We start from the raw sequence: 16615 nt of genomic DNA, 5'->3' as shown, positions 1-16615 counted from the left end.
CCCTCTTTGCTCCCCTCCCCCTCTCCGCTCACCTCTCCGCTCCCCTCACCCTTCCCCTTCCTCCCCTCTCTGCTCCCCTCTCCGCTCCCCCTCTCGCTCACCTTTCCGCTCACCTCTCCTCTCTACGCTCCCTTCACCCCTCCGCTCCCCTCTCTCCGCTCCCCTCTCCTCTCTCCTCACCACTCCCCTCTCTGCTCTCCTCACCGCTCCCCTCTCCGCTTCTCTCTCCGCTTACCCTCTCCTCTCTCCACTCCCTCACCCCTCCGCTCCCCTCTCTGCTCTCCTCTCCGCTCCCCTCTCCGCTCCCCTCTCCTCTCTCCTCACCAATCCCCTCTCTGCTCTCCTCACCGCTCCCCTCTCTGCTCTCCTCACCGCTCCCCTCTCCTCACCAATCCCCTCTCTGCTCTCCTCACCGCTCCCCTCTCCGCTCCCCTCTCCTCTCTCCTCTCCGCTCTTCCTCACCGCTCCCCTCTCCGCTCACCTCTCCTCTCTCCTCTCCGCTCCCCTCTCCTCTCTCCTCAACCACTCCCCTCTCTGCTCTCCTCACCGCTCTCCTCACCGCTCCCCTCTCCGCTCACCTCTCCTCTTCTCCTCACCGCTCCCCTCACCAATCCCCTCTCTGCTCTCCTCACCAATCCCCTCTCTGCTCTCCTCACCGCTCCCCTCTCCGCTCACCTCTCCACTCCCCTCTCCTCTCTCCTCACCACTCCCCTCTCTGCTCTCCTCTCCGCTCCCCTCTCCACTCCCCTCTCCTCTCTCCTCACCGCTCCCCTCTCCGCTCACCCCTCCGCTCCCCCCTCTCCTCTCTCCTCACCGCCTTCCCCTCTCCGCTCACTCCCTCCGCTCCCCTCTCCTCTCTCCTCACCACTACCCTCTCCGCTCTCCTCACCGCTCCCCTCTCCTCTCTCCTCACCGCTCCCCTCTCCTCTCTCCTCACCAATCCCCTCTCTGCTCCCCTCTCCGCTCCCCTCTCCGCTCACCTCTCCGCTCCCCTCTCCTCTCTCCTCACAGCTCCCCTCTCCGCTCACCTCACCAATCCCCCTCTTCCGCTCCCCTCGTCCGCTCCCCTCTCCGCTCCCCTCTCCGCTCACCTCTCCGCTCCCCCTCTCCTCTCTCCTCACAAGCTCCCCTCTCCGCTCACCTCTCCGCTCTTCCTCACCGCTCCCCTCTCCGCTCCCCTCTCCGCTCTTCCTCACCGCTCCCCTCTCCTCTCTCCTCACCGCTCCCCTCTCCTCTCTCCTCACCAATCCCCTCTCTGCTCCCCTCTCCGCTCCCCCTCTCCGCTCACCTCTCCGCTCCCCTCTCCTCTCTCCTCACCGCTCCCCTCTCCGCTCACCTCTCCGCTCTTCCTCACCGCTCCCCTCTCCGCTCCCCTCCTCCTCTCTCCTCACCAATCCCCTCTCTGCTCCCCTCTCCGCTCCCCTCTCCGCTCACCTCTCCGCTCCCTCTCCTCTCTCCTCACCGCTCCCCCTCTCCGCTCACCTCTCCGCTCTCCTCACCGCTCCCCTCTCCGCTCCCCTCTCCTCTCTCCTCACGCGCTCCCCTCTCCGCTCCACTGCAGCAACTCCAAATTCATTAACACTTTTCAGAGGGAGCAGCTATAAGAAGATCTGGGAGCGGAGGATATCCAGAGCTGTGACATCTGGGACAGGGAGGAGACATCCCAGATAGAGACATAGAAAGAGACAGGGAGAGAAAGGAGGGAGTGCACAAGGTGACACCAGAGAGGACAATAGCGGACTGCAGAAGGGAACACTGCCCGTGGATAGAGGTCACCAGGACAAGAGACCGACCAGCCAGGACCAACATCATCATGTGCAGAGAGGCAGCAGTGTCCAAGAAGAGGCGGAAAGATCTAGAAGAAATAAGTGATAAAATGTAATAGAAAAGAAGGGGTAGAGCAACATTGGGACGTGGGCTCTGCGAGATTTCGAGGGGTAGCTCTCGGGATCTTGGTTTCGATGGTGAGGCACACCAATCATTTCAGCCAAATGTGGAGGATTTTCAGAATTAAGCCATCTTCATCCAGTTTATGCCTCAGGTTGCACCAAAACCAAACCATAAAGACAAAGTCCTCTCCTAACTAAGCAGAAAATATCACCGACTCACCTCAGATAATGTGAACAGCGACTGCTCTACTGGAAGTTGTTCAGGAATGGTCAGCAAATTCTCCTCAAGACAGATGACCTCAGAAGAAGTGTCTTCAGAACATGCGTCCTCAGGAGAGTGCGTCTTCAGATGAGTGACCTCACGAGATGTATCCTCAGGAGAAGGGTCCTCCAGGAGATGGTTCCTCAGGAGATGTATCCTCAAGCGGGGTGTCCTTAGGAGAAATGTCTCAGGAGATGGGAGATGTATCTTTAGGAGAAGGGTCCAAAGGAGAGGTGTCCTCAGGAGAAGTGTCCTCAGGAGAAGTGTCCTCAGGAGAAGGTGTCCTCAGGAGATATAGCCTCCAGAGATGCATCCTCAGGAGAGGTGACATCAAGAGAGGTGTCCTCAGGAGATGCGTCATCAGGAGAAGGGTCCTCAGGGGAACGGTCCTCAGGGGAACGGTCCTCAGGAGAAGGGTCACCAGGAGATGGGTCCTCAGGAGATGGGTCCTCAGGAGATGTATCGTCAGGAGATGTATTCTCCTTAGATTCATCCACAGGAGAAGTGTCCTCAGGAGATGGAAGATGTATCTTTAGGAGAAGAGTTCTCAGGAGAGGTGTCCTCAGGGGATGTATCCTCAGAAGAAATGTCCTAAGGAGAGGGGGTCTCAGAAGATATATCCTCAGGAGAAGGGTCCTCAGGAGATGCATCTTCAGGAGAGGTGTCTTCAGGAGATGTGTCTTCAGGAGATGTGTCTTCAGGAGATGTGTCCTCGGAAGATGCGTCCTCAGGAGATCTATCCTCACGAGAGGTGTCCTCAGGAGAAGGCTCATCAGGAGATGTATCCTCATTAGATTCATCCTTAGGAGAAGGGTCACCAGGAGATGGGTCCTCAGGAGAAGGGTCCTCAGGAGATGCGTCTTCAGGAGAGGTGTCCTCAGGAGATGTATCCTCAAGAGCTGCGTCTTCAGGAGATGCGTCTTCAGGAGAGGTGTCCTCAGGAGATGTATCCTCAAGAGCTGCGTCTTCAGGAGATGCGTCTTCAGGAGAGGTGTCCTCAGGAGATGTATCCTCAAGAGCTGCGTCTTCAGGAGATGCGTCTTCAGGAGAGGTGTCCTCAGGAGATGTATCCTCATTACATTCATCCTCAGGAGAAGGGTCATCAAAACGTGGTTCTCAACAGATAGGTCTTCAGGAGAAGGGTCCTTAGGAGAACGGTCTTCAGGAGAAGGGTCCTCAGAAGATGTATCTTCAGGAGATGCACCTCTGGTCAGAAATGAATCCAACTAATAAGTTGTGTAAAGTCAAACTAAAAACTAAACCAAAGAAGCCAATATATATATATATATATATATATATAATATATATATATATATATATATATAATACAGTCATATCCACTCCTCTGTATACATAATACCGTCATATCCTCTCCTCAGTATATATAATACAGATTGTGGGGATAACGTCACTCCTTAGAGGGCAGCAAACAGAGGCACTGTCTCCCTGTTTACATCTTGGGAGACAGATTTGCATATTCTATATATAATACAGTCATATCCACTCCTCAGTATATATAATACAGTCATATCCACTCCTCAGTATATACACTACAGTCATATCCTCTCCTCAGTATATATAATACAGTCATATCCTCTCCTCAGTATATACAGTATAATACAGTCATATCCACTCCTCAGTGTATACACTACAGTAATAGCCTCTCCTCAGTATATATAATACAGTCATATTCACTCCTCAGTATATATAATACAGTCATATCTACTCCTCGGTATATATAATACAGTCATATCCACTTCTCAGTATATATAATACAGTCATATCCTCTCCTCAGTATATACAGTATAATACAGTCATATCCTCTCCTCAGTATATATAACACCGTCATATCCTCTCCTCAGTGTATATAATAGTCATATCCACTCCTCAGTATATACACTACAGTCATATCCTCTCCTCAGTATATATAATACAGTCATATCCTCTCCTCAGTATATATAATACAGTCATATCCTCTCCTCAGTATATATAATACAGTCATATCCTCTCCTCAGTATATATAATACAGTCATATCCACTCCTCAGTATATATAATACAGTCATATCCATTCCTCAGTATATATAATACAGTCATATCCACTCCTCAGTATATACACTACAGTCATATCCTCTCCTCAGTATATATAATACAGTCATATCCATTCCTCAGTATATATAATACAGTCATATCCACTCCTCAGTATATACACTACAGTCATATCCTCTCTTCAGTATATATAATACAGTCATATCCTCTCCTCAGTATATATAATACAGTCATATCCACTCCTCAGTATATACACTACAGTCATATCCACTCCTCAGTATATATAATACAGTCATATCCACTCCTCAGTATATATAATACAGTCATATCCACTCCTCAGTATATACACTACAGTCATATCCACTCCACAGTATATATAACACATTCATATCCACTCCTCAGTATATATAATACAGTCATATCCACTCCTCAGTATATACACTACAGTCATATCCACTCCTCAGTATATATAATACAGTCATATCCACTCCTCAGTATATATAATACAGTCATATCCACTCCTCAGTATATACACTACAGTAATATCCTCTCCTCAGTATATATAATACAGTCATATCCACTCCTCAGTGTATACACTACAGTCATATCCACTCCTCAGTATATATAATACAGTCATATCCTCTCCTCAGTATATATAACACTGTCATATCCACTCCTCAGTATATATAATACAGTCATATCCATTCCTCAGTATATATAATACAGTCATATCCACTCCTCAGTATATACACTACAGTCATATCCTCTCCTCAGTATATATAATAAAGTCATATCCTCTCCTCAGTATATATAATACAGTCATATCCACTCCTCAGTATATATAATACAGTCATATCCACTCCTCAGTATATACACTACAGTCATATCCACTCCTCAGTATATATAATACAGTCATATCCACTCCTCAGTATATATAATACAGTCATATCCACTCCTCAGTATATACACTACAGTCATATCCACTCCACAGTATATATAACACATTCATATCCACTCCTCAAGTATACACTACAGTCATATCCACTCCTCAGTATATATAATACAGTCATATCCACTCCTCAGTATATATAATACAGTCATATCCTCTCCTCATAGTATATATAACACTGTTCATATACTCCTCAGTATATATAACACTGTCATATCCACTCCTCAGTATATATAATACAGTCATATCCATTCCTCAGTATATATAATACAGTCATATCCACTCCTCAGTATATACACTACAGTCATATCCTCTCTTCAGTATATATAATACAGTCATATCCTCTCCTCAGTATATATAATACAGTCATATCCACTCCTCAGTATATATAATACAGTCATATCCACTCCTCAATATATACACTACAGTAATATCCTCTCCTCAGTATATATAATACAGTCATATCCACTCCTCAGTGTATACACTACAGTCATATCCACTCCTCAGTATATATAATAGTCATATCCTCTCCTCAGTATATATAATACAGTCATATCCACTCCTCAGTATATATAATACAGTCATATCCACTCCTCAGTATATATAATACAGTCATATCCACTCCTCAGTATATATAATACAGTCATATCCACTCCTCAGTATATACACTACAGTAATATCCTCTCCTCAGTATATATAATACAGTCATATCCACTCCTCAGTGTATACACTACAGTCATATCCACTCCTCAGTATATATAATACAGTCATATCCTCTCCTCAGTATATATAACACTGTCATATCCACTCCTCAGTATATATAATATAGTCATATCCATTCCTCAGTATATATAATACAGTCATATCCACTCCTCAGTATATACACTACAGTCATATCCTCTCCTCAGTATATATAATAAAGTCATATCCTCTCCTCAGTATATATAATACAGTCATATCCACTCCTCAGTATATATAATACAGTCATATCCACTCCTCAGTATATACACTACAGTCATATCCACTCCTCAGTATATATAATACAGTCATATCCTCTCCTCAGTATATATAATAAAGTCATATCCTCTCCTCAGTATATATAATACAGTCATATCCACTCCTCAGTATATACACTACAGTCATATCCACTCCTCAGTATATATAATACAGTCATATCCACTCCTCAGTATATATAATACAGTCATATCCACTCCTCAGTATATACACTACAGTCATATCCACTCCACAGTATATATAACACATTCATATCCACTCCTCAGTATATATAATACAGTCATATCCACTCCTCAGTATATACACTACAGTCATATCCACTCCTCAGTATATATAATACAGTCATATCCACTCCTCAGTATATACATGTTGTTTGCTGTTTTCCCAGGTATACAGATCCTGTATTGCTCATATAGCGGTATAATATGTACATACATATATATATATATATATATATATATATATATATATATATATATATATATATATATAATCTCCAGTGTCCTCTCTGATTTCCCTGTTATGTACCCTCCTCTTTACATGACGATTCGCTGAGCTCTCCTCACTACTGCCCCCTGCCCACGGGAACAGATTGCTTATTGAGATCGGAGAATCATCTCTGAGTTATTCTGTTCGAGAACTGGAAGCCGAAGGAGCAGCAGAGAAAGAGGCAGAAGAGTTCACAGAGAGATCCAGAAGATCAACAGCAGGGACAAGGAGATCCAGAAGATCTAAAGCGGGACAAGGAGATCGTGGAGATCAGCACCAAGGACAGGGAGATCGTGGAGATCAGAATCAGGGACAGGGAGATCCAGGAGATCAACACCAAGGACAGGGAGATCCAGGAGATCAGCACCAGGGACAGGGAGATTCAGGAGATCAGCACCAGGGACAGGGAGATCCAGGAGATCAGCACCAGGGACAGGGAGATCCAGGAGATCAGCACCAACGACAGGGAGATCCAGGAGATCAGCACCAGGGACAGGGAGATCCAGGAGATCAGCACCAAGGACAGGGAGATCCAGGAGATCAGCACCAGGGACAGGAAGTTCCAGAAGATCAAAACTAGGGACAGGGAGATTCAGGAGATCAGCACCAAGGACAGGGAGATCCAGAAGGTCAACACCAGGGACACGGACATTCAGAAAATCAGCACTGGGGACAGGGAGATCCAAGAGACCAAATCCAGGGACAGGGAGATTCAGGAGATCAGCACCACAGACAGGGGAATCCAGAAGGTCAACACCAGGGACAGGGAAATTCAGGAGATCAGCACCTTGGACAGAGATCCAGGAGATCAGAACCTTGGACGGGGATCCAGGAGATCAGAACCTTGGACAGAGATCCAGGAGATCAGCACCTTGGACAGAGGGAGGCAGCAGATCATCACCTGGGACAGAAGATCCAGGTAATCCTAGGGGTGAGGCAGCGGAGAGCTTGTCAGAGATGCAGATCCTAATTCGAAAGAAACCTGCAGGAATCTCTTCTGTACAGGAAAAGTTACAGAGAAAATATAATGGGGCAGAAGAAAGGGAGGAGATAATGGGGGGACATCACAGGTGGAAGATAATGGTGGGACATCACAGGGGCAGATAATGGGGGGACATCACAGGTGGAAGATAATGGTGGGACATCACAGGGGCAGATAATGGGGGGACATCACAGGTGGAAGATAATGGGGGGACATCACAGGGGGCAGATAATGGGGGGACATCACAGGGGCAGATAATGGGGGGACATCACAGGTGGAAGATAATGGTGGGACATCACAGGGGGCAGATAATGGGGGGGACATCACAGGGGGGCAGATAATGGGGGAACATCACAGGGGGCAGATAATGGGGGGACATCACAGGGGGCAGATAATGGGGGGACATCACAGGGGGCAGATAATGGGGGGACATCACAGGGGGGCAGATAATGGGGGAACATCACAGGGGGCAGATAATGGGGGGACATCACAGGGGGGCAGATAATGGGGGGACATCACAGGGGGCAGATAATGGGGGACATCACAGGGGGCAGATAATGGGGGGACATCACAGGGGCAGATAATGGGGGGACATCACAGGTGGAAGATAATGGTGGGACATCACAGGGGCAGATAATGGGGGGGACATCACAGGTGGAAGATAATGGGGGGACATCACAGGGGGCAGATAATGGGGGGACATCACAGGGGCAGATAATGGGGGGACATCACAGGTGGAAGATAATGGTGGGACATCACAGGGGGCAGATAATGGGGGGGACATCACAGGGGGGCAGATAATGGGGGAACATCACAGGGGGCAGATAATGGGGGGACATCACAGGGGGCAGATAATGGGGGGACATCACAGGGGGCAGATAATGGGGGGACATCACAGGGGGGCAGATAATGGGGGAACATCACAGGGGGCAGATAATGGGGGGACATCACAGGGGGGCAGATAATGGGGGGACATCACAGGGGGCAGATAATGGGGGACATCACAGGGGGCAGATAATGGGGGGACATCACAGGGGGCAGATAATGGGGGGACATCACAGGTGGAAGATAATGGTGGGACATCACAGGGGGCAGATAATGGGGGGACATCACAGGGGGCAGATAATGGGGGGACATCACAGGGGGCAGATAATGGGGGACATCACAGGGGGCAGATAATGGGGGGACATCACAGGTGGAAGATAATGGGGGGACATCACAGGAGGCAGATAATGGTGGGACATCACAGGGGGCAGATAATGGGGGGACATCACAGGGGCAGATAATGTGGGAACATCACAGGGGGCAGATAATGGGGGGACATCACAGGGGCAGATAATGGGGAGACATCACAGGGGGCAGATAATGGGGGGACATCACAGGGGGCAGATAATGGGGGGACATCACAGGGGCAGATAATGGGGAACATCACAGGTGGAAAATAATGGGGGGACATCACAGGGGGCAGATAATGGGTCGACATCACAGGTGGAAGATAATGGGGGGACATCACAGGGGGCAGATAATGGGGAAATATCACAGGAGGCAGATAATGGTGGGACATTACAGGGGCAGATAATGGGGGGACATCACAGGGGGCAGATAATGGGGGGACATCACAGGGGCAGATAATGGGGGGACATCACAGGGGCAGATAATGGGGGGACATCACAGGGGGCAGATAATGGGGGGACATCACAGGGGCAGATAATGGGGGGACATCACATGGGCAGATAATGGGGGGGACATCACAGGGGGCAGATAATGGGGGAACATCACAGGGGGCAGATAATGGGGGACATCACAGGGGGCAGATAATGGGGGGACTTCACAGAGGGTAGATAATGGGGGGAAATCACAGGTGGCAGATAAGGGGGGGACATCACAGGGGTAGATAATGGGGGGACATCTCAGGTGGAAGATAATGGGGGAACATCACAGGGGGCAGATAATGGGGGACATCACAGGGGCAGATAATGGGGGGACATCACAGAGGGCAGATAATGGGGGCCATCACAGGGGGCAGATAATTGGGGGAAATCACAGAGGGCAGATAATGGGGGGACATCACAGAGGGCAGATAATGCGGGAACATCACAGGGGGCAGATAATGGGGGGACATCACAGGGGGCAGATAATGGGGGGACATCACAGAGGGCAGATAATGGGGGGACATCACAGGGGCAGATAATGGGGGGACATCACAGAGGGCAGATAATTGGGGGAAATCACAGAGGGCAGATAATGGGGGGACATCACAGGGAGCAGATAATTGGGGGAAATCACAGGGGGCAGATAATGGGGGGAAATCTCAGGGGGCAGATAATGGAGGACATCACAGCGGGCAGATAATGGGGGACATCACAGGGGGCAGATAACGGGGGGACATCACAGGGGGCAGATAATGGGGGACATCACAAGGGGCAGATAATGGGGGCCATCACAAGGGGCAGATAATGGGGGCCATCACAGGGGGCAGATAATGGGGGACATCTCGGGGGCAGATAATGGGGGGCACATCACAGGAAGCAGATAATAGGGGGACATCACAGAGGGCAGATAATGGGGGGAATTCACAGGGGGCAGATGATGGGGTGCACATCACAGGGGGCACATTACAAGTTTTGGACTGAAGTTGGGGTGCAGAGTTCATGGAATTTATCAATCCCGTCAATTTATCTATGGAAATAGCAGAAAGATATTGTAAATGACTGTTAGTGATAGATTGGGGGCACAGGATATAAGTATGGGGGGGCAGAGTATAAGTATGAGGGATATGGGGTATATTAGTATGGGGGTACAGAGTATTAGTATGGGGGTACAGGATATTAGTATGGGGGTACAGGATATTAGTATGGGGGTACAGGGTATGAGTATGGGGGTACAGGGTATTAGTATGGGGGTACAGGATATTAGTATGGGGGTACAGGGTATGAGTATGGGGGTACAGGATATTAGTATGGGGGTACAGGGTATTAGTATGGGGGTACAGGGTATTAGTATGGGGGTACAGGGTATTAGTATGGGGGTACAGGGTATTAGTATGGGGGGCAGGGTATTAGTATGGGGGTACAGGGTATGAGTATGGGGGTGCAGGGTATTAGTATGGGTTACAGGGTATTAGTATGGGGGTACAGGGTATTAGTATGGGGGGCAGGGTATTAGTATGGGGGTACAGGGTATTAGTATGGGGGTACAGGGTATGAGTATGGGGGGCAGGGCCTGTATTTATATAGTAGCTATGGACGGGGCTTGTGAGGACAAATTAATGTCTCATAGTAATGGGGAAGGGCTCAGTGACAAGACAGACAGGCAGCGGCTCTGCCAGGGGCTAAAAGTGCAGAACACAAAGCAAACACCCCACAATCTGCTGATCACAGTGCATACACCCCACAATCTGCTGATCACAGTGTGTACACCCCACAATCTGCTGATCACAGTGCATACACCCCACAATCTGCTGATCACAGTGCATACACCCCACAATCTGCTGATCACAGTGCATACACCCCACAATCTGCTGATCACAGTGCATACACCCCACAATCTGCTGATCACAGTGCATACACCCCACAATCTGCTGATCACAGTGCATACACCCCACAATCTGCCGATCACAGTGCATACACCCCACAATCTGCCGATCACAGTGCATACACCCCACAATCTGCTGATCACAGTGCATACACCCCACAATCTGCTGATCACAGTGTATACACCCCACAATCTGCCAATCACAGTGTGTACACCCCACAATCTGCTGATCACAGTGCATACACCCCACAATCTGCTGATCACAGTGCATACACCCCACAATCTGCCAATCACAGTGTGTACACCCCACAATCTGCTGATCACAGTGCATACACCCCACAATCTGCTGATCACAATGCATACACCCCACAATCTGCTGATCACAATGCATACACCCCACAATCTGCTGATCACAGTGCATACACCCCACAATCTGCTGATCACAGTGCATACACCCCACAATCTGCCAATCACAGTGCATACACCCCACAATCTGCCTATCACAGTGCATACACCCCACAATCTGCTGATCACAGTGCATACACCCCACAATCTGCCAATCACAGTGCATACACCCCACAATCTGCTGATCACAGTGCATACACCCCACAATCTGCCAATCACAGTGCATACACCCCACAATCTGCCTATCACAGTGCATACACCCCACAATCTGCTGATCACAGTGCATACACCCCACAATCTGCTGATCACAGTGCATACACCCCACAATCTGCCAATCACAGTGCATACACCCCACAATCTGCCTATCACAGTGCATACACCCCACAATCTGCTGATCACAATGCATACACCCCACAATCTGCTGATCACAATGCATACACCCCACAATCTGCTGATCACAGTGTGTACACCCCACAATCTGCTGATCACAGTGCATACACCCCACAATCTGCCAATCACAGTGCATACACCCCACAATCTGCTGATCACAGTGCATACACCCCACAATCTGCCGATCACAGTGCATACACCCCACAATCTGCCAATCACAGTGCATACACCCCACAATCTGCCAATCACAGTGCATACACCCCACAATCTTCCGATACACTGCAGGCACCCCACTAATGCCTGTGCGCAGTGTATATACCCTGGATGTGCTGGGCACACGGCTATATACTGCTGGCTGCCATCTGTCTCCCTCCTAGAGCTGCGCTCTTGTGGGCTCATCGCTGCAGCTCTCGGTGGGATTCTGCACATCTGGTTCTTTTGCTCTAATTTTCTCTATTTCTTTCTCTGCGTTTTTTGCTTTTTCTTTCATTCTGAGCTTTTGCTTTCTAACATGTAATATGGGGGGGCTCCGTCTGCTTAGCAGGAGTTCCTCAGACTTTGCTGACATGTAATGTAGGAGCTGGGGGTCTCCAGTGTACAGGGGGGCAGCTGATGGCCAAACACCCCATAGACATCTCTATACACAGGCAGCTGTCCCGGGGCATGCTGGGACTTGTGGTGCCTCCATGGCTGTCAGTACATACGGCGTCTTCATGTCCTCCAGTCTGCACAGGTGTCTTATGTTTTATCTATTAGCATCGCTGGAATCCCCCCCCCCCCCGCTTTCTCTTTAGATTACAGAAGATACCCCCCCCCCCCCGCGCACGCTGCTCCCAGGATCTGGTTTCCATGGCTACTCTGCAATTTCAGCCCCCTACCCCAGACAATGATCCGAGCGCTGAGCTTGTGTATCTAAGATTTATATGGGAAAGTCACAGAGGAGCCGGCCGATGAGCCCAGGAGCTGCGACCGGAGGTCCTAAAGTCCTAGACCCCAGGAGATGAGCCCAGGAGCTGCGACCGGAGGTCCTAAAGTCCTAGACCCCAGGAGATGAGCCCAGGAGCTGCGACCGGAGGTCCTAAAGTCCTAGACCCCCAGGAGATGAGCCCAGGAGCTGCGACCGGAGGTCCTAAAGTCCTAGACCCCCAGGAGATGAGCCCAGGAGCTGCGACCGGAGGTCCTAAAGTCCTAGACCCCCAGGAGATGAGCCCAGGAGCTGCGACCGGAGGTCCTAAAGTCCTAGACCCCCAGGAGATGAGCCGAAGAGCTGCGACCGGAGGTCCCCAAGTCCTAGACCCCAGGAGATGAGCCCAGGAGCTGTGACCGGAGGTCCTAAAGTCCTAGACCCCCAGGAGATGAGCCCAGGAGCTGTGACCGGAGGTCCTAAAGTCCTAGACCCCCAGGAGATGAGCCCAGGAGCTGTGACCAGAGGTCCTAAAGTCCTAGACCCCCAGGAGATAAGTCCAGGAGCTGTGACCAGAGGTCCTAAAGTCCTAGACCCCCAGGAGATAAGCCCAGGAGCTGCGACCAGAGGTCCTAAAGTCCTAGACCCCAAGGAGATAAGCCCAGGAGCTGTGACCAGAGGTCCTAAAGTCCTAGACCCCCAGGAGATGAGAGCAGGAGTTACAGACCAGAGGTCCTAAAGTCCTAAACCCCAGGAGATGAGAGCAGGCGTTACAGACCAGAGGTCCTAAAGTCCTAAACCCCAGGAGATGAGAGCAGGCGTTACAGACCAGAGGTCCTAAAGTCCTAAACCCCAGGAGATGAGAGCAGGCGTTACAGACCAGAGGTCCTAAAGTCCTAGACCCCCAGGAGATGAGCCAAAGATCTGCGACCGGAGGTCCTAAAGTCCTAGACCCCAGGAGATGAGCCCAGGAGCTGCGACCAGAGGTCCTAAAGTCCTAGACCCCCAGGAGATGAGAGCAGGCGTTACAGACCAGAGGTCCTAAAGTCCTAGACCCCCAGGAGATGAGAGCAGGCGTTACAGACCAGAGGTCCTATACCCGAGCAGATGAGCCCACGAGTTGCTAATCAGAGGTCCTAGAGACCTAGGGTCCCCATCAGACAAGTTCAGTAGCTGGGGATCAATGGTCCTAGCTGCATATGTGTCCAGGAGCCATAGACCAGTGGTCCTGCAGTCCTAGACCCTGAACAGGACTGACGAATTCCAGGAGCTGCAGATCAGAGGTCCTATAGTCCAAGACCCCAATAGATAAGCCCAGGAGCAGCCAATGAGAGGTCACAGGAGGTCACAGCTCCGCCATACTTTGTGGTCATCTCTGCTGCAGTCGTATGATCACCTCTTGGAGAAAATACAGGAGACAAGTTACTGAATCTGGACAGGACTTGGTCATTTGTCCTGGATTGTTGATTCCTCACTTTATAGGATACAATGTGAGATCTGATTCTCCAATTATTATCTTACAGGGAATCATAAATCTGTCAATGACTCTGATTGAAGCGCCCGATAAATGCAGAATCACCAAGTAGTACAGGAAGGATGAGACCATGTCTTGAAGGCGAAGTGGCGGAGAGGAGACGATCAGACTGATCACAAGGAACGCTCCACCAAACGTCCCGAGCCGTCAGGTAGGACACAAAGCTACTATATACAGAATATGGGGAGGAGCAAAGTTACATCTACTACATATATAAGGGATGAGGAGGAGCAGAGGCATTATATATACTAGATATAGCATAGGTAAGGAAGAGGGGAAGAGCTATTGAATATGAAGTGTACTCTGTATGTAGTGAGCTCCTCCTAGTGGTGACTGTATAATCTGTATGTAGTGAGCTCCTCCTAGTGGTGACAGTATAATCTGTATGTAGTGAGCTCCTCCTAGTGGTGACTGTATAATCTGTATGTAGTGAGCTCCCCCTAGTGGTGGCTGTATAATCTGTATGTAGTGAGCTCCTCCTAGTGGTGACTGTATAATCTGTATGTAGTGAGCTCCCTCTAGTGGTGACTGTATAATCTGTATGTAGTGAGCTCCCCCTAGTGGTGACTGTATAATCTGTATGTAGTGAGCTCCTCCTAGTGGTGACTGTATAATCTGTATGTAGTGAGCTCCCCCTAGTGGTGACTGTATAATCTGCATGTAGTGAGCTCCTCCTAGTGGTGACTGTATAATCTGTATGTAGTGAGCTCCTCCTAGTGGTGACTGTATAATCTGTATGTAGTGAGCTCCCCCTAGTGGTGGCTGTATAATCTGTATGTAGTGAGCTCCTCCTAGTGGTGACTGTATAATCTGTATGTAGTGAGCTCCTCCTAGTGGTGACTGTATAATCTGTATGTAGTGAGCTCCCCCTAGTGGTGACTGTATAATCTGTATGTAGTGAGCTCTTCCTAGTGGTGACTGTATAATCTGTATGTAGTGAGCTCCCTCTAGTGGTGACTGTATAATCTGTATGTAGTGAGCTCCTCCTAGTGGTAGATGTATAATCTGTATGTAGTGAGCTCCCCCTAGTGGTGACTGTATAATCTGTATGTAGTGAGCTCCCTCTAGTGGTGACTGTATAATCTGTATGTAGTGAGCTCCTCCTAGTGGTGACTGTATAATCTGTATGTAGTGAGCTCCCTCTAGTGGTGACTGTATAATCTGTATGTAGTGAGCTCCTCCTAGTGGTAGATGTATAATCTGTATGTAGTGAGCTCCCCCTAGTGGTGACTGTATAATCTGTATGTAGTGAGCTCCCCCTAGTGGTGACTGTATAAGCTGTATGTAGTGAGCTCCCTCTAGTGGAGACTGTATAATCTGTATGTAGTGAGCTTCTCCTAGTGGTGACTGTATAATCTGTATGTAGTGAGCTCCCCCTAGTGGTGACTGTATAATCTGCATGTAGTGAGCTCCCCCTAGTGGTGACTGTATAATCTGTATGTAGTGAGCTCCTCCTAGTGGTGACTGTATAATCTGTATGTAGTGAGCTCCCCCTAGTGGTGACAGTATAATCTGTATGTAGTGAGCTCCTCCTAGTGGTGACTGTATAATCTGTATGTAGTGAGCGCCCCCTAGTGGTGACTGTATAAACTGTATGTAGTGAGCTCCTCCTAGTGGTGACTGTATAATCTGTATGTAGTGAGCTCCCCCTAGTGGTGACAGTATAATCTGTATGTAGTGAGCTCCTCCTAGTGGTGACTGTATAATCTGTATGCAGTGAGCTCCCCCTAGTGGTGACTGTATAATCTGTATGTAGTGAGCTCCCCTAGTGGTGACTGTATAATCTGTATGTAGTGAGCTCCCTCTAGTGGTGACTGTATAATCTGTATGTAGTGAGCTCCCCCTAGTGGTTACTGTATAATCTGTATGTAGTGAGCTCCCCCTAGTGGTGACTGTATAATCTGTATCTAGTGAGCACCCCCTAGTGGTGACTGTATAATCTGTATGTAGTGAGCTCCTCCTAGTGGTAACTGTATAATCTGTATGTAGTGAGCTCACCCTAGTGGTGACTGTATAATCTGTATGTAATGAGCTCCCTTTAGTGGTGACTGTATAATCTGTATGTAGTGAGCTCCCCCTAGTGGTGACTGTATAATCTGTATGTAGTGAGCTCCTCCTAGTGGTGACTGTATAATCTGTATGTAGTGAGCTCCTCCTAGTGGTGACTGTATAATCTGTATGTAGTGAGCTCCTCCTAGTGGTGACTGTATAATCTG

General features: G+C 49.0%; 1 protein-coding gene across 1 annotated transcript in view; it reads left to right on the top strand.

Annotated features, from left to right (window-relative positions):
• The first annotated feature begins 7499 nt into the window (after positions 1 to 7499).
• LOC142218398 (metabotropic glutamate receptor 2-like) overlaps positions 7500 to 16615 on the top strand; it is a 32201-nt gene continuing 23085 nt past the window's right edge. Inside the window, exons 1-2 of the mRNA XM_075287119.1 lie at positions 7500 to 7569; positions 14389 to 14550. The gene's annotated coding sequence lies outside the window, so the exon portion shown is untranslated. The remainder of the gene's footprint in view (positions 7570 to 14388; positions 14551 to 16615) is intronic.

This window comes from Leptodactylus fuscus, chromosome 9 (genome assembly GCF_031893055.1).
Source record: "Leptodactylus fuscus isolate aLepFus1 chromosome 9, aLepFus1.hap2, whole genome shotgun sequence".
Lineage (NCBI taxonomy): Eukaryota > Metazoa > Chordata > Amphibia > Anura > Leptodactylidae > Leptodactylus > Leptodactylus fuscus.
This window is presented reverse-complemented; position numbering and strand designations above follow the sequence as displayed.